Below are 24,855 nucleotides of genomic sequence, written 5' to 3'. Positions count from 1 at the left end.
GACAGATGGCAGCAAGGAGTTCAGGGGCAGATAGTTCTAGGCATGGCCCTTGTTCTGCCCTCATACCTGTCACCACTCACATTGATTGTAAAGGAACATTGAATTCTCTTTATTTACACTCCTGGAAGTTGAAATAAGAACACCGTGAATACATTGTCCCAGGAAGGGGAAACTTTACTGACACATTCCTGGGGCAGATACATCACATGATCACTCTGACAGAACCACAGGCACATAGACACAGGCAACAGAGCATGCACAATGTCGGCACTATTACAGTGTATATCCACCTTTCGCAGCAATGCAGGCTGCTACTCTCCCATGGAGACGATTGTAGAGATGCTTTATGTAGTCCTGTGGAACGGCTTGCCATGCCATTTCCACCTGGTGCCTCAGTTGGATCAGCGTTCGTGCTGGACGTGCATTCCACGTGTAACGACGCTTTATCCAGTCCCAAACATGCTCAATCGGGGACAGATCCGGAGATCTTGCTGTCCAGGGTAGTTGACGTACACCTTCTAGAGCACGTTGGGTGGCACAGGATACATGTCAATGTGCATTGTCCTGTTGGAACAGCAAGTTCCCTTTCCGGTCTAGGAATGGTAGAACAATGGGTTCGATGACGGTTTGGATGTAACGTGCAGTATTCAGTGTATTTCCCACAACATATGTATATAAACATATCACCAAACCAAAATTTTCTTTATACATATTTCGAACGGAACAGGCAGATGATTGCAAGGGGCTCAGGGTCAGATAGTTCTAGGACTGTTCAGAGTGTCACCCTCATACCCGTCACCACTCACCCTTAAATTGTAAAGGAACATTGAATTTTCTTTATTGATTTCCCGCACCATATATATATGAACATATCACCAAACCAAAATTTTGTTTATACATATATCGAACGGGCCAGGCATATGGTGGCAAGGCACTCAGGGGCAGATAGTACTTGGCCTGGCGCTAGTGCCGCCCTCATACCCACCACCACTCACATTAATTGTAAAGGAACATTGAATTTTCTTTATTGATTTCCCAGACCATATGTATATGAACATATCACCAAACCAACATTCTCTTTATACATATATCGAGAGGGGCAGGCAGATGGTGGCAAGGGTTTCAGAAAAAGATAGTTCTGGGCCTGGTCTGAGTGTCGCCCTCATTACCGTAACGACTCACATTTATTGTAAATGAACATTGAATTTTCTCTTTTGATTTCCTAGACAATATGTATATGAATATATCACCAAACCAACATTCTATTAATACATATATCGAGGGGGGCAGTCAGATGGCGGCAAGGAGTTCAGTGGAAGATAGTTCTAGACCTGGTCCAAGTGCCACCCTCATACCTGTCACCACTCACATTGTTTATAAAGCAACAATGAATTTTTTTATTGATATCCCAGGCCATATGTATATGAATATATCACCATACCAAAATTCTCGTTATACATACATAGAGTGGACCAGGCAGATGGCGGGAGGGAGTTCAGGGGCAGATAGTGCAAGGCACGCTCTCAATGCAGCCCTCTTACCCGTCATCACTCACATGGATTGTAAAGCAACATTGAATATTCTATATTGATTTTTAAGACCATATGTATATGAACATACCACCAAACCAACATATTCTTTAAACATATATCGAGTGGGCCAGACAGATGGCAGCAAGGAGTTCAGGGGCAGATAGTTCTAAGCCTGGTCCGAGTGCTGCCCTCATACCCATCACCACTCACATTTATTGTAACAGAACATTGAATTTGCTTTACTGATATCCCAGACCATATGTATATGAACATATCACCAAACCAACATTTTTTTTATGCATATATCGAGTGGGCCAGGCAGATGGCGGCAAGGGGCTCAGTGGAAGATAGAGCTAGGCCTGGTCCCAGTGCTGGCCTCATACCCGTCTCCTCTCACATTGATTCTAACGGAACACTGAATTTTCTTTAATGATTTCCCACACCATATATATATGAACATATCACCAAACCAAAATTTTCTTTATACATATATCGAACGGGCCAGGCAAATAGCGGGAACGTGTTCAGGTGCAAGTAATTTTGGGAATGGTCCGAGTGTCGCCCTCATTACATTAACCACTCACATTGATTGTAAACGAACATTGAATTTTCTTTATTGATTTCTAGACCAAATGTATAAGAACATATCACCAAACCAACATTCTTTTTATATATATATCGAGCGGGCCAGGCCGATGGCGGTAAGGAGTTCAGGGGCAGATAGTTCTGAGCCTGGTCCGTGAGTCGCCCTCATTACTGTCACCACACACATTGATTGTAAAGGAACATTGAGTTTTCTTTATCGATTTCCCAGACCATATCTCTATGAACATATCACCAAACCAACATTCTCTTTATACAAATGTCAAGCGGGCCAGGCAGATTGTGGCAAGGAGTTCAGTGGCACATAGTTATGGCCTGGTCCGAGTGCCCCCTCATACCCGTCACCACTCACGTTGATTGTAAAGTGACGTTGAATTTTCTTTATTGATTTACCAGACCATCTGTATATGAACATATCACTAAACCAACATTTACTTTATACATATATCGAGCAGGCCAGGCAGATGGCGGCAAGGGGCTGAGTGGAAGATAGAGCTAGGCCTGGTCCCAGTGCCGCCCTCATACCCGCCACCACAACATTGATTGTAAAGGAACATTGAATTTTCTGTATTGATTTCCAATAACATATGTATATGAACATATCACCAAACCAACATTCTCTTTATATATGTATCGAGCGGGCCAGGCAGATGGCGGCAAGGAGTTCAGGGGCAGATAGTTCTGGGCCTCGTCCGAGAGTTGCCCTCATTACCGACATCATCCACATAGATTGTAAAGGAACATTCAATTTTTTTTATTGATATCGCCCTGGTCCGCGTGCCTCCCTCATACCCATCACCACACACATTAATTGTAAAGGAACATTGAAAATTCTAAGTTGATCTCCCACACCATATGTATATGAACATATCACCAAAACAAAATTTTCTTTATACATATATCGAACAGGCCAGGCAGATGGCGCCAAGGAGTTCAGGGGCAGATAGTTCTAGGCCTGGTCCGAGTGCCGCCCTCATATCCGTCACTACTCACACTGATTGTAAAGGAACATTCAATTTTCGTTATTGATTTCCTAGACTATATGTATATGAACATATCACCAAATATACATTTTCTTTATACATATATCGGGCGGGCCATGCGGATGGCGGCTAGTAGTTCAGAGGCAGATAGTTCCAGGCCTGGTACGAGTGTCGCCCTCATACACCACAGCACTCAAATTGATTGTAAAGAAACATTGAATTTTTCTTATTGATTTCCCAGACCATATGTATGTGAACATATCACTAAACCAACATTTTCTTTATACATATATCGAGCGGGCCAGACAGATGGCAGCAAGGAGTTCAGGGGCACATAGTTCTAGAACTGGTCCGAGTGCCGCCCTCATACCTGTCACCACTCACATTGATTGTGAAGGAATATTGAATTTTCTATATTGATTACTAAGACCTTATGTATATGAAAATATCACCAAATGAACATTTTCTTTATACTTACATCGGGCATGCCAGGCAGATGGTGGGAAGTAGTTCAGGGGCAGAAAGTGCTAGACCTGGTCCCAGTGCCACCATCATACACGTCACCACGCTCATTAATTGTAAAGGAACATTGAATTTTCTTTATTGATCTCCAGACAATATGTATATGAACATACCACAAAACCAACATATTCTTTAAACATATATTGAGCGGTCCAGACAAATGGCAGCAAGGAGTTCAGGGGCACATATTCCTAGGCCTGGCCCTTGTGCTGCCCTCATACCTGTCAACAGCCACATTGATTGTAAAACAACAATCAATTTTCCTTATATTTCCCAGATCATGTGTATTTGAACATATAACCAAACCAACATTCTCTTTATAGATATATCGAGCGGGCCAGGCAAATGGCAGGAAGGAGTTCAGGGGCAGATAATTATGGGAATGGTCCATGTGTCGCCTTATTACCTTCACCATCCACTTTGATTGTAAAGGTACATTGAATTTTCTTTATTGATTTCCCAGATCATATGTATATGAACATTTAACCATACCAACATTCTCTTTATACATATATCAATCGGGCCAGGCAAATGGCAGGAAGGATTTAAAGGGCAGATAATCTTGGGAAAGTTCGGAGTGTCACCCTCATTACTGTCTCCACTCACATTGATTGTAAAGGAACAAACCAAACTTTTCCTTACCCATATATCGGGCATGCCAGGCAGATGGCGGCAAATAGTTCAGGGGCAGATGGTTCTAGGCCTGGTCCGAGTGCCACCATCATACGCGTCACCACTCACATTAATTGTAAAGGAATATTGAATTTTATTTATTGATCTCCGAGACCATATGTATATGAATACATCACCAAACCAACATATTCTTTATACATATATCGAGCAGGCCAGGCCGATGGCGGCAAGGAATTAAGAGGTGGGTTGTTCTAGGCCTGGTCCGAGTGTCGCCCTCATACCTGTCACCACTCACATTGATTGTAAAGGAACATTCAATTTTCTTTATTGATTTCATAGACCATATGTATATGAACAGATAACAAAACCAACATTTTCTTTATAGATATATCAAGGGGGAAAGGCAGATGGCGGCAAGGAGTTCAGGGGCAGATATTTCTAGGCCTGGTCCGAGTGCCACCCTCTTAAACCGTCACCACCCACATTGATTCTAAAAGAACACTTCATTTTTTTTATTGATTTCAAAGACCATACGTATATGAACCTATCACCAAACCAACATTTTCCTTATACATAAGTTGAGCGGGCTATGCAGATAGCGGCAAGGTGTTCACGGTCAGATAGTTCTATCTCTGTTCCGAGTGCCGCCCTCATACCCGTCACCACTCACATTGATTATAAAGGAACATTGAATTTACTTTATTGATTTCCCAGACCATATGTATATGAACATATCATCAAACCAACATTCTCTTTTTACATGTATCCAGCGGGCCAGACCGATGGCGGCAAGGAATTAAGAGGTGGGTAGTTCTAGGCCTGGTACAAGTGTCGCCCTGATACCTGTCACCTCTCACATTGATTGTAAAGGAACATTCAATTTTCTTTATTGATTTCCCTGACCATATGTATAAGAACATACCACCAACCCAAAATTCTCTTTATACATATATCGAGGAAGCCAGGGAGATGGCGGCGAGGAGTTCTGGGGCAGATAGCTCTAGGCCTGGTCAGAGTACTACCCTCGTATTCGTCTTCACTCAGATTGATTGCAAAGGAACGTTGAATTTTCTTTATTAATTCCCCACAGCATATGTACAAGAACATACCAGCAAACCAACATTCTCCTTCTACATTTATCGAGCAGGGAGATGGCGGCGAGGAGTTCTGGGGCAGATAGCTCTAGGCCTGGTCAGAGTGCTACCCTCGTATTCGTCTTCACTCAGATTGATTGCAAAGGAACGTTGAATTTTCTTTATTAATTCCCCACAGCATATGTACATGAACATACCAGCAAACCAACATTCTCCTTTTACATTTATCGAGCAGGGAGATGGCGGCGAGGAGTTCTGGGGCAGATAGCTCTAGGCCTGGTCAGAGTGCTACCCTCGTATTCGTCTTCACTCAGATTGATTGCAAAGGAACGTTGAATTTTCTTTATTAATTCCCCACAGCATATGTACATGAACATACCAGCAAACCAACATTCTCCTTTTACATTTATCGAGCAGTCCAGGCAGATGGCAGCAAGGAGTTCGGGAGCAGATAATTCTAGGCCTGGTCTGAGTGCCTCCCTAATACCCGTCACCACTCCCATTGATTGTAAAGGAACATTGAATTTTTTATATTGATTTCCCAGGCCATATGTATATTAACATATCACCAAACCAACATTTTCTTTATACATGTTTCGAGCGGGCCAGGCAGCTGGCGACATGGATATCAGGGGCATATAGTTCTACACCTCTTGCGAGTGCCGCCCTCATACCCGTCACCACTCACACTGACTGTAAGGAACATTGAATTTACTTTATTGTTTAGCAGACCATATGTATATGAACATATAACCAAACCAACATTCTATTTTTACATATATCGAGGGGCCCAGGCAGATCGCGGCAAGTATTTCAGGGGCAGATAGTTCTAGGCCTAGTTCCAGAGCTGACCTCATACCCGTCACCACTCACGTTGATTGTAAAGGGACGTTGAATTTTCTTTATTGATTTCCCAGACCATCTGTATATGAAGGTATCACTAAACCAACATTTTCTTTATACATATATCGAGCAGGCCAGGCAGATGGCGGCAAGGGGCTCAGTGGAAGATAGAGCTAGGCCTGGTCCCAGTGCTGCCCTCATACCCGTCACCTCTCACATTGATTGTAAAGGAACATTGAATTTTCTTTATTGATTTCCCCTAACATATGTATATGAACATATCACCAAACCAACATTTTTTTTATACATATATCGAGGGGGCCAGGCAGATGGCGGCAAGAAAATCAGGTGCAGATAGTACTACACCTGGTCCCAGTGCCAACATCACACACGTCAACACCCACATTAAATGTAAACAAACATTGAATTTTCTATATTGATTTCCCAAACGCTATGTTTACGAACATATCACCAGACGAACATTTTCTTTATACATATACCGGGCATGCCGGGCAGATGGCGGCAATGGGTTCAGGGGCAGATAGAGCTAGTCCTGGTCTCAATGCCACCATCATACACGTCACCACTCGCATTGATTGTAAAGGAACATTGAATTTTCTGTATTGATTTCCCATAACATATGTATATGAACATATCAACAAACCAACATTCTCTTTATATATGTATCGAGCGGGCCAGGCAGATGGCGGCAAGGAGTTCAGGGGGAGATAGTTCTGGGCCTCGTCCGAGAGTTGCCCTCATTACCGACATCATCCACATAGATTGTAAAGGAACATTCAATTTTTTTTATTGATATCGCCCTGGTCCGCGTGTCTCCCTCATACCCATCACCACACACATTAATTGTAAAGGAACATTGAAAATTCTAAGTTGATCTCCTACACCATATGTATATGAACATATCACCAACACAAAATTTTCTTTATACATATATCGAACAGGCCAGGCAGATGGCGCCAAGGAGTTCAGGGGCAGATAGTTCTAGGCCTGGTCCGAGTGCCGCCCTCATATCCGTCACTACTCACACAGATTGTAAAGGAACATTCAATTTTCGTTATTGATTTCCTAGACTAAATGTATATGAAAATATCACCAAATATACATTTTTTTTATACTTATACCGAGCGGGCCAGGCAGATGGGGGCACAGGCTTAAGGGGCAGATAGTTCTAGGCCTGATCCGAATGCCGCCCTCATACACCTCACCACTCACATTGACTGTAAAGGAACATAGAGTTTCCTTATTGATTTCCCAGACCATATGTATATGAACATATCATCAAACCAACATTTTCTTTATACATATATCGAGATGGCCAAGCAGATAGCGGCTACGAGTTCAGCGGCAGAAAGTTCCAGGCCTGGTAAGAGTGTCGCCCCCCTACCACACACCACTCAAATTAATGGTAAAGAAACATTGAATTTTTTTTATTGATTTGTCAGACCATATTTATATGAACATATCACCAAATTAACATTTAATTTATAGATATATCAAGTGGGCCAGGCAGATGTTGGCAATGAATTCAGGGGCAGATTGGTCTGGTCCTCGTCAAAGTGCCGCCCTCATTACCATCACCACTCACATTGATTGTAAAGGAACATTGAGTTTTTTTAATGATTTCAGAGACAATTGGTATATGAACATATGACCAAATGAACATTCTCTTTATACATAAATCGAGCGGGCAAGTTAGATGGCAGCAAGGATTTCAGCGGCAGATAGTTCTAGGAATGGTCTGATTGCCGCCATCATACCCCTCACCACTCACATTGATTGTAAAGGAACATTGAAGTTTCTTTATTGATTTCCCACACCATATGTATATGAACAAATAACCAAACCAATGTTTTCTTTATATATATATATATTGGGCGGGCGATGCGGATGGCGGCTAGTAGTTCAGAGGCAGATAGTTCCAGGCCTGGTACGAGTGTCGCCGTCGTACCCCACAGCACTCAAATTGATTATAAAGAAACATTGAATTTTTCTTATTGATTTCCCAGACCATATGTATGTGAACATATCACTAAACCAACATTTTCTTTATACATATATCGAGCGGGCCAGACAGATGGCAGCAAGGAGTTCAGGGGCACATAGTTCTAGAACTGGTCCTAGTGCCGCCCTCATACCTGTCACCACTCACATTGATTGTGAAGGAACATTGAATTTTCTATATTGATTACTAAGACCTTATGTATATGAAAATATCACCAAATGAACATTTTCTTTATACTTACATCGGGCATCCAGGCAGATGGCGGCTAGTAGTTCAGGGGCAGAAAGTGCTAGACCTGGTCCCAGTGCCACCATCATACACGTCACCACGCTCATTAATTGTAAAGGAACATTGAATTTTCTTTATTGATCTCCCAGACCATATGTATATGAACATACCACAAAACCAACATATTCTTTAAACATATATTGAGCGGGCCAGACAAATGGCAGCAAGGAGTTCAGGGGCACATATTTCTAGGCCTGGCCCTTGTGCTGCCCTCATACCTGTCAACACGCACATTGATTGTAAAACAACATTCAATTTTCCTTATATTTCCCAGATCATATGTATATGAACATATAACCAAACCAACACTCTCTTTATACATATATCGAGTGGGCCAGTCAAATGGCAGGAAGGAGTTCAGGGGCAGATAATTATGGGAATCGTCCATGTGTCGCCTTATTACCTTCACCATCCACTTTGATTGTAAAGGTACATTGAATTTTCTTTATTGATTTCCCAGATCATATGTATATGAACATATAACCATACCAACGTTCTCTTTATACATATATCGAGCGGGCCGGGCAAATGGCACGAAGGATTTAAGGGGCAGATAATTTTGGGAATGTTCGGAGTGTCGCCCTCATTACTGTCTCCACTCACATTGATTGTAAAGGAACAAACCAAAATTTTCCTTACCCATATATCGGGCATGCCAGGCAGATGGCGGCGAATAGTTCAGGGCTGATGGTTCTAGGCATGGTCCGAGTGCCACCATCATATGCGTCACCACTCACATTAATTGTAAAGGAACATTGAATTTTCTATATTGATCTCCCAGACCATATGTATATGAATACATCACCAAACCAACGTATTCTTTATACATATATCGAGCAGGCCAGGCCGATGGCGGCAAGGAATTAAGAGGCGGGTTTTTCTAGGCCTGGTCCGAGTTTCGCCCTCATACCTGTCACCACTCACATTGATTGTAAAGGAACCTTCAATTTTCTTTATTGATTTCAAAGACCATATGTATATGAACAGATAACAAAACCAACATTTTCTTTATAGATATATCGAGGGGGAAAGGCAGATGGCGGCAAGGAGTTCAGGGACAGATATTTCTAGGCCTGGTCCGAGTGCCACCCTCTTAAACCGTCACCACCCACATTGATTGTAAAAGAACACTTCAATTTTTTTATTGATTTCCCAGACAATACGTATATGAACATAAGTTGAGCGGGCTATGCAGATAGCGGCATGGTGTTCACGGTCAGATAGTTCTATCTCTTTTCCGAGTGGCGCCCTCATACCCGTCACCACTCACATTGATTATAAAGGAACATTGAATTTTCTTTATTGATTTCCCAGTCCATATGTATATGAACGTATCATCAAACCAACATTCTCTTTTTACATGTATCCAGCGGGCCAGACCAATGGCGGCAAGGAATTAAGAGGCGGGTAGTTCTAGGCCTGGTACAAGTGTCGCCCTGATACCTGTCACCTCTCACATTGATTGTAAAGGAACATTCAATTTTCTTTATTGATTTCCCTGACCATATGTATAAGAACATACCACCAACCCAAAATTCTCTTTATACATATATCGAGGAAGCCAGGGAGATGGCGGCGAGGAGTTCTGGGGCAGATAGCTCTAGGCCTGGTCAGAGTGCTACCCTCGTATTCGTCTTCACTCAGATTGATTGCAAAGGAACGTTGAATTTTCTTTATTAATTCCCCACAGCATATGTACAAGAACATACCAGCAAATTACATTCTCCTTCTACATTTATCGAGCAGGGAGATGGCAGCGAGGAGTTCTGGGGCAGATATTTCTATTCCTGGTCCGAGTGCCACCCTCTTAAACCGTCACCACTCCCATTGATTGTAAAGGAACATTGAATTTTTTATATTGATTTCCCAGGCCATATGTATATGAACATATCACCAAACCAACATTTTCTTTATACATGTTTCGAGCGTGCCAGGCAGATGGCGGCAAGGAGTTCAGGGGTAGATAGTTCTAGGCCTGGTTCCAGTGCTGCCCTCATACCTGCCACCACTCACATTCATTGTAAAGGGACATTGAATTTTCTTTATTGATTTCCCAGACCATATGTATGTGAACATATCACCAAACCAACATTCTCTTTTTATGTATACTGAGCGGGCCAGGCAGATGGTGACAAGGATATCAGGGGCATATAGTTCTACGCCTCTTGCGAGTGCCGCCCTCATACCCGTCACCACTCACATTGACTGTAAGGAACATTGAATTTACTTTATTGTTTCCCAGACCATATGTATATGAACATATAACCAAACCAACATTCTATTTTTACATATATCGAGGGGCCCAAGCAGATGGTGGCAAGTATTTCAGGGGCAGATAGTTCTAGGCCTAGTTCCAGAGCTGCCATCATACCGGTCACCACTCACATTGATTGTAAAGAAACATTTAATTTTCCTTATTTATTTCCCAGACCATATGTATGTGAACATATCACCAACCCAACATTTTCTTTATACATGTTTCGAGTGGGCCAGGCAGATGGCAGCAAGGATTTCAGGGACAGATAGTTCTAGGCCTGGTTCCAGTGCTGCCCTCATACGTGTCACCACTCACATTGATTGTAAAGGAACATTGAATTTTCTTTATTGATTTCCCAGACCATATGTATATGAACATATTACCAAACCAACAATCTCTTTTTACGTATATCGAGCGGGCCAGGCAGATGGCGGCAAGGTTTTCAGGGGCATATAGTTCTAGGCCTGGTGCGAGTGCCACCCTCGTACCCGTCGCCACTTGCATTGATTGAAAAGCAACATTGAATTTTCTTTATTGATTTCCCAGACCATATGTATATGAACATATCACCAAACCAACATTTTCTTTATTCATATATCAAGCGGGCCAGGCAGATTGCGACACGGAGTTAAGGGGCAGATAGTTCGAGGCCTGGTTCCAGTGCTGCAATAATACCTGTTACCACTGACATTCATTGTAAAGGAACATTGAATTTTCTTTATTGATTTCCCTGACCATACGTAGATGATCATATCACTAAACCAAGATTTTCCTTATACATGTATCGAGCGGGCCATGCAGATGGCGGCAAGAATTTCAGGGGCAGATAGTTCTAGGCCTGGTCAAGTGCTGCCCTCACACACTTCACCACTCACATTGATTGTAAAGGAACAATGAATTTCCTTTATTGTTTTCCAGACCATATGTATATGAATATATCTCTAAACCAACATTCTCTTTATACATATATCGAGCAGGCCAGGCAGATTGCGGAGAGGAGTTCAGGGGTAGATAGTACTAGGCCTGGTCTGAGTGCCTCCCTAATACCCAACACCACTCCCATTGATTGTAAAGTAACATGGAAGTTTTTACATTGATTTCTCAGGCCATATATATATGAACATATCATCAAACCAACATTTTATTTATACATATATCGAGCGGGCCAGGCAGATGGCGGCACGGAGTTAAGGGCAGATAGTGCTAGGCCTGGTTCGAGTTCTGCCCTCATACCCGTCACCACTCACATTGATTGTAGTGGAAAAATGAAATTTCTTTATTGATTTCTCAAACCACATGAATATGAACATATAACCAAACCAACATTCTATTTTTACATATATCGAGGGGCCCAGGCAGATGGCGGCAAGTTTTTCAGGGGCAGATAGTGCTAGACCTGTTTCCAGTGCCGCCCTCATACTCGTCACCACTCACATTGATTGTAAAGGAACATTGAACTTTCTTATTTTGATTTCCCAGACCATATGTATAGGAACATATCACCAAACCAACATTCTCGTTTTACATATATCGTGAGGGCAAGGCAGATGGCGGCACGGAGTTAAGGGGCAGATAGTGCTAGGCCTGGATCCAGTGCCGCCCTCATACCCATCACCACTCACAATGATTGAAATGGAACATTGAATTTTCTTTATTGATTTCCCAGACCATATGTATATGAACATATCACCAAACCAACACTCTCTTTTTACATATATCAAGCGGTTCAGGCAGATGGTGGCAAGGATTTCAGTGGCATATTGTTCTAGGCCTGGTGCGAGTGCCACCCTCATACCCGTCACCACTCACTTTGATTGTAAAGGAACATTGAATTTTCTTTATTGATTTCCCAAACCATATGTACATGAACATATCACCAAACCAACATTCTCTTTATACATATATCGAGTTGGCCAGGCAGATGGCGGCAAGAATATCAGGGGGAGATAGTTCTATGCGTCTTGCGAGTGCCGCCTTCATAACCGTCACCACACACTTTGATTGTAGAGGAACATTGAATTTTCTTTATTGGTTTCCCAGACCATATGTATATGAACATATCACCAAACCAACACTCTCTTTCTACATATATCGTGCGGGCCAGGCAGGTGGCGGCAAGGACTTCAGGGGCAGATATTTCTAGGCCTCTTGCGATTGCCGCCCTCATAACCGTCACCACTCACATTGATATTAAAGGACCATTGAATTTTCTTTATTGATTTCCCAAACGATATGTATATGAACATATCACCAAACCAACATTCTCTGTATACATATATTGAGCGGGACATACAGATGGCGGCACGGAGTTAAGTGGCAGATATTGCTAGGCCTATTTCCAGTGCTGCCCTCATACCCGTCACCAATCACATTGATTGTGAAGGAACATTGAATTTTCTTTATTGGTTCCCCAGACCATATGTATATGAACATATCACCAAACCAACACTCTCTTTATACATAAATCAAGAGGGCCAGGCAGATGGTGGCATGGATTTAAGGGGCAGATAGTTCTAGGCCTAGATCCTGTGCTACCCTCATACCTGTCACCACTCACATTGATTGTAAAGGTACATTGAATTTTTTTTATTGATTTCCCAGACCATTTATATATGAACATAACACCAAACCAACATTCTCTTTATACACATATCGAGCGGGCCAGGCAGATGGCGGCAAGGAGTTCAGGGGTAGATAGTTCTAGGCCTGGTTCCAGTGCTGCCCTCATACCTGTCACCACCCACATTGATTGTAAAGGAACATTGAATTTTCTTTATTGATTTCCCAGACCATATGTATATGAACATATCACCAAACCAACGGTCAATTTTCACGTATATCGAGCGGGTCAGGCAGATGGTGGCAACTAGTTCAGGGGCATATAGTTGTAGGCCTGGTGCGAGTGCCACCCTCATACCCGTCACCACTCACATTGATTGTAAAGGAACATTGAATTTTCTTTATTGATTTCCCAAACCCTATGTATATGAACATATCACCAAACCAACATTCTCTTTATACATATATCGAGCGGGCCAGGCAGATGGCGGTAACGATTTCAGGGGCAGAGAGTTCTACTGCTCTTGCGGGTGCCGCCCTCATACCCGTCACCACACACATTGATTGCAAAGGAACATTCCATTTTCTTTATTGATTTCCCAGATAATATGTATATGAACATATTACCAAACCAACACTCTCTTTCTACATATATCGAGCTGGCCAGGCAGGTGGCGGCAAGGATTTCTGGTTCAGATATTTCTAGGCCTGGTTCAAGTGCTGCCCTCATACCTGTCACCACTCACATTGATTGTAAAGGAACATTGAATTATCTTTATTGATTTCCCAGACCATATGTATATGAACATATCACCAAACCAACATTCAATTTTCACGTATATCGAGCGGGCCAGGCAGATGGTGGCAACTACACTCCTGGAAATTGAAATAAGAACACCGTGAATTCATTGTCCCAGGAAGGAGAAACTTTATTGACACATTCCTGGGGTCAGATACATCACATGATCACACTGACAGAACCACAGGCACATAGACACAGGCAACAGAGTATGCACAATGTCGGCACTAGTACAGTGTATATCCACCTTTCGCAGCAATGCAGGCTGCTATTCTCCCATGGAGACGATCGTAGAGATGCTGGATGTAGTCCTGTGGAACGACTTGCCATGCCATTTCCACCTGGCGCCTCAGTTGGACCAGCGTTCGTGCTGGACGTGCAGACCGCGTGAGACGACGCTTCATCCAGTCCCAAACATGCTCAATGGGGGACAGATCCGGAGATCTTGCTGGCCAGGGTAGTTGACTTACACCTTCTAGAGCACGTTGGGTGGCACGGGATACATGCGGACGTGCATTGTCCTGTTGGAACAGCAAGTTCCCTTGCCGGTCTAGGAATGGTAGAACGATGGGTTCTATGACGGTTTGGATGTACCGTGCACTATTCAGTGTCCCCTCGACGATCACCAGAGGTGTACGGCCAGTGTAGGAGATCGCTCCCCACACCATGATGCCGGGTGTTGGCCCTGTGTGCCTCGGTCGTATGCAGTCCTGATTGTGGCGCTCATCTGCACGGCGCCAAACACGCATACGACCATCATTGGCACCAAGGCAGAAGCGACTCTCATCGCTAAAGACGACACGTCTCCATTCGTCCCTCCATTCACGCCTGTCGCGACACCACTGGAGGCGGGCTGCACGATGTTGGGGCGTGAGCGGAAGACGGCCTAACGGTGTGCGGGACCGTAGCCCAGCTTCATGGAGACGGTTGCGAATGGTCCTCGCCGATACCCCAGGAGCAACAGTGTCCCTAATTTGCTGGGAAGTGGCGGTGCGGTCCCCTACGGCACTGCGTAGGATCCTACGGTCTTGGCGTGCATCCGTGCGTCGCTGCGGTCCGGTCCCAGGTCGACGGGCACGTGCACCTTCCGCCGACCTCTGGCGACAACATCGATGTACTGTGGAGACCTCACGCCCCACGTGTTGAGCAATTCGGCGGTAAGTCCACCCGGCCTCCCGCATGCCCACTATACGCCCTCGCTCAAAGTCCGTCAACTGCACATACGGTTCACGTCCACGGTGTCGCAGCATGCTACCAGTGTTAAAGACTGCGATGGAGCTCCGTATGCCACGGCAAACTGGCTGACACTGACGGCGGCGGTGCACAAATGCTGCGCAGCTAGCGCCATTCGACGGCCAACACCGCGGTTCCTGGTGTGTCCACTGTGCCGTGCGTGTGATCATTGCTTGTACAGCCCTCTCGCAGTGTCCGGAGCAAGTATGGTGGGTCTGACACACCGGTGTCAATGTGTTCTTTTTTCCATTTCCAGGAGTGTAGTTCAGGGGCATATAGTTGTAGGCCTGGTGCGAGTGCCACCCTCATACCCGTCACCACTCACATTGATTGTAAAGGAACATTGAATTTTCTTTATTGATTTCCCAAACCCTATGTATATGAACATATCACCAAACCAACATTCTCTTTATACATATATCGAGCGGGCCAGGCAGAGGGCGGTAAGGATTTCAGGGGCAGAGAGTTCTACTGCTCTTGCGAGTGCCGCCCTCATACCCGTCACCACACACATTGATTGCAAAGGAACATTCCATTTTCTTTATTGATTTCCCAGATCATATGTATATGAACATATTACCAAACCAACACTCTCTTTCTACATATATCGAGCTGGCCAGGCAGGTGGCGGCAAGGATTTCTGGTTCAGATATTTCTAGGCCTGGTTCAAGTGCTGCCCTCATACCTGTCACCACTCACATTGATTGTAAGGGAACATTGAATTTTCTTTATTGATTTCACAGACCATATGTTTATGAACATATCACCAACCGAACACTCTCTTTATACATATATCGAGCGGGGCAGGCAGATGGCGGCAAGGATTTCAGGGGCAGATAGTTCTAGGCCTGGTTCCAGTGCTGCCCTCATACGTGTCACCACTCACATTGATTGTAAAGGAACATTGAATTTTCCTTATTGATTTCCCAGACCATATGTACATGAACATATCACCAAACAACATTCTCGTTTTACATATATCGAGTGTGCCAGACAGATGGCGGCAAGGATTTCAGGGGCAGATAGTCCTAGGCCTGGTTCCATTGCTGCTCTCATACCTGTCACCACTCACATTGATTGTAAAGGTACATTGAATTATCTTTATTGATTTCCAAGACCATATGTATATGAACGTATCAGCAATCCAACATTTTCTTTATACATATATTGAGTGGGGCAGGCAGATGGCGGCAAGGGGTTCAAGGACGGATAGTTCTAGGCCTGGACTGAATGCCGCCTTCATACCCGTCACCAGTCACATTGATTGTAAAGGAACATTGAGTTTTTTTCATTGATTTCCCAGGCCGTATGTATATGAATATATCACCAAACCCACATTCTCTTAGCCTCGGTGAATACGTGCCGGGTAGCACGTCACACAGTACTCGTTTGCATTGGGTGGTCCCATACAGAATCTCTCCATGCTGCCTAATGTTTTCCTAACGTCACACTCTTCACGTACTTCACTTTTATTTCACAATCATTTCTGAGAGGTTATGGAATTGCATGAAAACCTGCAGAGCTTGTGGCGTCAAAATTAACACATATACTTGATGTGACTCATAAGCTGAACGAATTATTCCCCGACGTTGTCTTAGATGTGCAAGTGCCAGTCAAAACACGCGGCGACGGCACTCTGCCGACCATTTCGCCAGTTAACACCGGTCTTGTTGTGTGTGTTTCGAGCTCAAGAGCATCTCCAAGCAGGAAATGGTCAACAGCTATATTCAGACGGTTTCGTACTGCTCAATTGCTACACTAAAACGGTATGTTTCTTTTTCAGAACTGGAAAAACACGACCGTGACAGGATTCGAACCTTCAAGTCCGACGCCTTATCCATTATATTTTTTTATTTATTTATATTTATTTATTTATTTATTTATTTTTTTGATGGAGCAGGGAGGGGGCTGGCGGAGGCAAGGTGGGCAGGGGTCGCGACCCAAGGTCTGTCCACGATGCCTTCTCCTCCCATCCTGGGGATGTGATGTGGTACAAAGGATACAGTTGGTGTATTATTGTGATTTTTTTTTATTTATTCATTTATTTATTTTTAATTTTTTTTAACAGTGATGAACAGAAAACTAGTAAGTGCACTCCTTGTGTCGATTTGGGGACGCACGTAACTAAAACCATGCTAATAGTTGTAGAAAAAGGCATAAATAAAGAGAGCAAAGTGCGGGGCTAAGGAAACCATGAAACAAAACTGAAGGGTGGAATCCATACCACCATTAACCAGTGCTACATCTTGCACCGGATGGGATAACTAAAACTGCGAAGACCTTTTCGCACCGGGGACAAAAAGAGGAAACGGGACAAATACTACTACAGAGTGTGAGGGTTCACAACGAAACTCTCCATCTGCTGTATCATCCAGGTATGACTTCTCGTAATGATGAAAGTAGATCCCACGTTGTACCGTGTAGTGTTCTATTATCGTATTGTAATTTTAGCTTCTCTTACCCGTGACGTTCCAGCTACGTGGAGGGTCGTGGAACGCACTCCACAAAAAATTGGAAAAATATTGTCGCTACTTTGGGTTACGGAGGATCTTGCAATGTCGTTCCTGCAAATAGTTCCAAAAGTCTAAAGTGTCCTTAGTGCCGTCTTGAAACAAATAATGCACTGCACGTCCACGAAGCCACGTCATTGCATTAGTTTTAGTCCGTGGGTAATACGTTTCATCCGGGTATAAGGTAGTCTTAGGGGCGATATGATTTGGCGTTACCGGAAGGAAGTATGCTGACATTTGCCTCACTAAGTGCCACACTGCTGTAGACTCGCCACAGCTAAGACGGTGTTCATCGTTGTCTTGAACGCCACAGCTCGTGCACGTGGGTGAGTCTACCATGTGGATCGCATGTAGCCTTGATCTGGTCACCTGCTTACCGTTGACAGTGATATACCACATCGCCGTGACGTCAGTGTCTAGTGTTACGTGGTGAATCGTCCTCCACACTACCCTCCAGTTGACGTTCGGGTGCTTCCTCTCCACTACGTTGTCGGGTCGTCCACGTTGCAGGACCCTACAAACCGTCTTTGCCGACGCCAGTTGAGTCGCTGGTAAGGCAAGTCGAACGTAACTGAGTTCGAGGTAAAAGACACCGATGTAGAAGAGCGAAGAGGGGACGTGGTGTATCGGCACAGGCGGCAACAGGGAGGGCGGTGCTAGTTCTTCTATTGACAAACTGGTCAGACTGTCCGGACGGCGGTGCCATAGTTTGACTAATGTGCTCATAAATAGGGCAACCGCTCTGTCATAAACGTGATAAAGGCCAAGCCCTCCCCGATCCGGGGGAAGGGTGAGAGTCTCACATTTGATCTTGAAAAGCATTCTAGAACTCACGAAGGACCCAAAAGCCGCAAGTATACGGATAGCTAACATCACCGGTATAGGTAATATCTGGGCGCAGTGCGGAATGTGTGACGCTAAATGTGTGTTGACATACTGAGACCGTTGGACGAAATCCAGGGCTCGTAGGCGGTTGTTGGCAATTCCAGTCCGAACATTTCGTAAAAGCCATCGAAAGTTGTGAGCAGCAGTCCGTCGTATATCGTCTGTAAAATCAATGCCGAGACATTTCAAACTATCACTGAGCTCTAAGGGGGTGACACTGTTCTCAGACAATCCGACCCCGATGTTCATTGCCACAGATTTTGCGACGTTGATACGACTACCAGTGGCCATGCCATATTTCGCTATCCAAGTTAGTGCGCTAGCGGTGTCGTCACCGTTGCGGATGACAATCAGCAGGTCGTCAGTGTACGCTTTACATCGGAAAGTGTGGCCTCGTAACGTCATACCCGTTAGTCGTTGGCGCAGGCCGCAGAGGAGAGGTTCCATGGCCACAGCGTAAAGTAAAGTGGACAGAGGGCAGCCTTGGCGTATCGATCGAGAAATTGTGAGGGGCTGCGAAGGTCGGCCGTTGACGATTACCTTGGACGTTGCGCCACGGAGTAGTCGCATGACGACAGTGACGAATGGCTGTGGGTACCGCATATGTTGGAGGACCGCTTCCAAATAGTTGTGGTCCACTCGGTCGAAAGCTTGACTAAAATCGATGGCCGCCAGTGCACCCTTCAGACGACATGCCCTCGCCAGTGAGATCAAGTCACGATATTCGCTGAGTGCCGTTTGAATATTATTGTCGCCTCCCAATGACGTCTGATCGGGTGAGATAACATTGCGTAGGGTCTGGCGTATCCGCGCAGCCAACAGTCGAGAAAAGGTCTTAAAGTCGCAGTTCAATAGCGTCAACGGGCGGTAGTCCTGCAGTCGTCAGCCACCAGACGGTTTGTGAATAGGAATAATCATCCCTTCCACAAGGGCCGCAGGGAGCGGCACGTCCGGGGATAGTAGTTCGCGACAGATGTCCGTCCATCGGGAGGCTAATAAATATTGAAAAGTCCGGTAAAATTCCAAGGGGAGGCCATCAGGACCCGGAGACTTGTTGACAGCTCCTTTTCTAATGGCGTTGGTCACTTCTTCTTCTGTAATTTCTTCCATCAAGGCCGCTTTTATTACCGGGGTGATGGTGCCGTAAATCGTCTGAGAGACGTCCTCCAGTGCTGTCGGATCACGGTTCTGAGCGGAATAGAGCTGGGCATAATGATCGTAGAACGCTGTGTTTATGTCTTGTTGCGTGGTGAGGCGATGACCGTCCTCCGTATCGATGAAGCGTATCATCGCCTGTTGGCGTCGTTTACGTTCACGAAGGACGTGGAACATTGACGGGCGTTCGCTAGGTATCCGATCCTGCGTCCTCGAGCGGATTGACTACCCCCTCTAGGTGGCGTCGCATATGAGCGAGGATCTGAGTCTTGGCACGGTGGACCGCCGTTTGTCGTTCCGGAGACGGCGCCATAGCATCGCAGGTGCGCAAGACCCGGAAGTAAAAGTCGAGTGTATGTCTTCGCCAAGTAGCATGGTCGCGACCGTAGGTTATCAACGTTCGCCTCAGTGCCGGTTTGGCGCAGTCCAACCACCAGCGGATCGTTGTGGGATACGCACGGAGGCGATTTTCACACGAATGCCACGTATCCTCAACGGCTTGGCGGCAATCCGGGTACGACAGGTGAGCGATTTTTAATTTCCACGGGCTGCGGCTTCTCCACATTTGTTGCCGCTGCAGGGTGACGGTACAAATGTAAGCTGAGTGGTCCGAGAATGCTGCAGGCCACAGTTCCACATCCTGTGTTACAGAGAGAGTAAGACATAAATCCTGTCGATACGACTGGAAGAGTGACTCGTGAAGTGCGTGAATCCCGGTCGGTGGCCGTGAAGACGTTCCCAAGTGTCCACCATCTGCAGGTCTCGAATTAGCGTCTCGAGTTCCGGGCACGGATTATGACGTGGTAGTTGGTCTCTGGGCGCCAGTACGCAATTGTAGTCACCTCCAAACAACAGACGATCGTGGGGGCCTTGGAAGAGCGGGGCGACGTCTTCCGCAAAGAATCGTGAACGTTCGCGACGTTTGTCCGTCCCGGAAGGTGCGTAGATATTGATAAGGCGGACACCCAGTACTGTGAGTGCCATTCCTCTTGCCCCAGGCAGAAACATCATATCGTCCGCCACTATCCCTTCCCGAAGAAGTACAGCGACACCGCTGCATGTTGGGGAAGCTGGAGAGACGCAAGCATCGTAACCGTACATGCCTGGGAAGTCGTTGACGTACACTTCCTGGAGGAGGGCTATGTCGATGGAAGCAGAGTTCAACATATCCTGAAGCAAGGATAACTTAGCGCGCGTCCGTATAGTGTTGATGTTTATAGTTGCAATGCGATAAGTTTGAGGTGTATCCACAGCATCCGTGTTGGCCATCAGTACCCCTGTAAGGCTGTCTCGTCACTCTAACTGATGGCGGGAAAGGGTCAGCACTGGTGGGATAAATTTCCCCCCGTGTCGTCCGACACGATGGGCAAGGAGTGTGCCTCACAGTCGTCTGCCCAGTCGCCATGAAATACCATCGGCTGTTGGTGGCTGTTAGTGGCTGCTGCGGCACTCGGCGCTGACTCCATCGGCTCTTCTGGCTGGGAATCGGCAGCGGCTGCCTGCTTGTTATCCTGCTGTTCTGTGGGGTCGGAGGGGCTGAAGCCGTCACCACGGCGATCTGTTGAGTTTGAAGTTACAGCGGACTCTGTACCGCCGGTACCGTCGTCGGAATTTCCACTGTCCATGTCAGACGATCGCTGCAAACACTCGTCCGATGGAGCACGCCGCCGTCTCTTGTGTTGTCGCGGGGAACGCTGTTTACGGTCGTGTGCTTCAGTATCTGAATGTGGGTAAATTTCTTCAGCTGCTCCGGTGTCTGGAAGAAAAGCCGCTGTCGGCACAACCCGTGGGTCAATGTCCATCCTGGCATCCATGCCTTCTTGCAAGGTCGGTCAGCGATTATCATCAGGTGGGGGTGCCGTTGTACAGACCGGATCCTGTACTGTAGAAGCCATTATGTACACGCCGTCGGGGGCGGCTATCGGACTAATTTCGTCAGTATCGGTAAAGGTTGCTGCCCGTGTAACTTCGGCGTAATTGAGAGGAAGGGTCGTCACCGTAGAAGGAGTCATAGATTCACATGTCGGGATTTGAGTAAGCCGTCGTCGGGGACAATCCGAACGGACGTGCCCTACTTGGCCACAACCAGAGCAAGTGCGTGGCTGACCGTCATACATAATGATCGCCCTACATCCGCCGATGACAAGATAGGACGGAACATGTTTGGTCAATTCAATTTTAATCTGTCGTACCCCGTTCTTAACGGGGTACGTTGTAAAGGTGGTCCATTTTTCTGCCATATGGCTGATCACTCCGCCGTAGGGCTGGAAAGCTGCGCCGACTACGTCCGGTGGTACTTCAAAAGGGAGTTCGAAGACGCGTATCGTACGTAGGCCAAGCCCCGCGTGATCGATAGAGACCGCCCCAATATGGCCATCAGAATGTTTGAATTTAAGACCGTTCGCATGTGCGCTCACGATGCTGTTGCACACCTCGTCATTTACTAGCTTGACGTAGACAACACTGCTCGTGATAGAGAGATGGATACCAATTATGTCTCGCGGGTCAATTTTAACGTCGTCACGTAAGAAACGTTCCACTTCAAAAGCTCGCGGTCGTGCATGATCGGGTTGAAAACTGATCTTGATGGTGGTTTGTCTGTATGAATGTGCCATGGTGCGTCGGTAGTGACAACGCAGTAGTAAACAACTACGAGCACTCGCGACCACGCGGACGGGACGTAAACAAGACGTCCTCGCCGCAGCGCTGCGGAAAGCAGACTGACCATTAGGCCACACGGTCACTGACGACCAAGTATAACTTATATACGACTCACCTCGAAACGCTCACACCCCAGAGGAATTGTGTTTTCGTTCTATACAGACGCTGCCCCTTGCTGTTTCCCACCCTTTCGTCACATTCAACCTCTTACGAGACCGACCAAATATAGACTGGGAAACAAAACCACACACTTTGTGCATTCGCAATCGAAGACAGGGCGTCTCTCGCCGCATTTGCTACGATGGCCATTTGCTACTTCTGCAGAAGCGGCGGCGACGACGACGACCGAGAGAGACTCTGAGATATATGAAAAATACATCTACTGTCTCGTCCCACATTATGCTGTACCGCTTTGACAAATGCTTTATCTGCGCCATTCGCCTTAATCACATCTGAGAGTAATTCTTAATAAAACGAGTGTCGCTAATTGTTCGTCATCCCAATTACTGTTTGCTATACGGCCACGACGCACAACTGATATCCAAAATTCGTCTGCCTCCTGTGAGAATCGAACTCATGACCCCTGGTTTACTAGACCAGTGCTCTGCAACTTCTTTTTTTTTTTTTTTTGATGTGGTGAGAGTGATTTTGCCCCAGTGAGTAAAACGTGTACCTCTGGTGGGACTCGAACCCACAATCCCCAGTTTAGGAGACCGATGCCTTATCCATTTTCTTTAACGAGCATTTCCGGTACCGGGAATCGAACCCGGGCCTCCTGGGTGAGAGCCAGGTATCCTAGCCACTTTTTTTTCTTTTTATCTTTTTTTTCCCTTCCTCTGAGGGTTGAACTCACGACCCCTGGTTTACCACACCAGTGCTCTGCCACTTTTTTTAAATATACAATCATGTATATGAAGGAGATTATAACTGAAAATTATCGCGGCTCCATTGCCTTGTGGTAACAGAAAAACGACAAAGAAGTGAAAGGAAAAGGGAAAATTAATCCACTGAGCTAAAGATGCGCGGCCTAGCGGTACTTTTGCGTACTTCGTCCTTACGGTCGTCTGGATAATCAGTCTTCAGCTGACAACACTTCATATTACCGACTAATATTTGCAGCTATGGATACCCATTACTGCTTGGCTACACATCTGACACGTAACCGCTGTGATCTCCGACCAACACCACTTGCATTTCAGAACATGTCTTTCAAACATGTCTACAAAATCACCTTCACCTTCAAATACAGTTTCCTTGCGACTGACGGAGACCTAGGCAAAGTTTAAAGTTGCTATTTCCATTAAATCACGTTAATCAGAAAAATGGTAATTTACATCTGCAGCGGAACAAAATTCCGTTCCGCCCAGCGTGGGGCTCGAACCCACGCCCCTGAGATTAAAAGTCTCATGCTCTAGCGACTGAGCTAGCCGGGCTGCCTCTGTGAACACATGCCGGGTACCACGTCACACAGTACTCGTTTGGGTTGGGTGGTCCAATACAGAATCTCTCCATGCTGCCTAATGTGTTCCTAACGTCACACTCGTCACGTACTTCACTTTTATTTCATAATCATTTCTGAGAGGTAAAGGAATTGCATGAAAACCTGCAGAGCTAGTGGCGTCAAAATTAACACACATACTGGATGTGACTCATAAGCCGAACGAGTTACTTTCCGACGTTGTCTTAGATGTACAAGTGTCAGTCAAAACTCGCGGCGACGGCACTCTGCCGACCATTTCGCTAGTTAACACCGGTCTTGTAGTGTGTGTTTCAAGCTGAAGAACATCTCCAAGCAGGAAATGGTCAACAGCAACATTCAGACGGTTTCGTACTGCTCAATTGCTACATTAAAACGGTATGTTTCTTTTTCAGAACTGGAAAAACACGACCGTGACAGAATTCAAACCTGCAGTCTTCGGATCCGAAGTCCGACGCCTTATCCTTTTTTTTTTTTTAATCTCATTTTGTGCGCTTTTCTTTGTTGTATCTGCTCGGGGCGGGCGTTGCAAGACATCCGATGAAGTTCATTGATGATCGATCAATTCAGTTCACGGTACGTAACCCTCTGACCGAACACTCTGAGCTAACGTGCCGGCAAAAATCTCATATTGTTCGTTTCATCTGCTAGTGGCGGACGTCGTAAGACGTCCGTTTCAGTTCGTCGTTGATCCCTTAACTCAGTTGTTTTTTTATTACAGAGGCAGCTAACACTGACCGAACACGCTGAGCTCCGTGCTGGCAAGACCATTTCGCTAGTTAACATCGGTCTTGTTGT

At 45.6% G+C, this 24,855-nt stretch overlaps 1 non-coding gene across 1 annotated transcript; it reads right to left on the bottom strand.

Moving 5' to 3' along the window:
- Positions 1-23,940: 23,940 nt before the first annotated feature.
- Positions 23,941-24,013, bottom strand: Trnak-uuu (transfer RNA lysine (anticodon UUU)). Its single transcript has one exon. It is a non-coding gene; the product is annotated as a tRNA-Lys (tRNA).
- Between the last annotated feature and the right edge of the window lie 842 nt (positions 24,014-24,855).

The sequence above is a fragment of the Schistocerca gregaria genome, chromosome 6 (assembly GCF_023897955.1).
Source record: "Schistocerca gregaria isolate iqSchGreg1 chromosome 6, iqSchGreg1.2, whole genome shotgun sequence".
Classification (NCBI taxonomy): Eukaryota; Metazoa; Arthropoda; class Insecta; order Orthoptera; family Acrididae; genus Schistocerca; species Schistocerca gregaria.
This window is presented reverse-complemented; position numbering and strand designations above follow the sequence as displayed.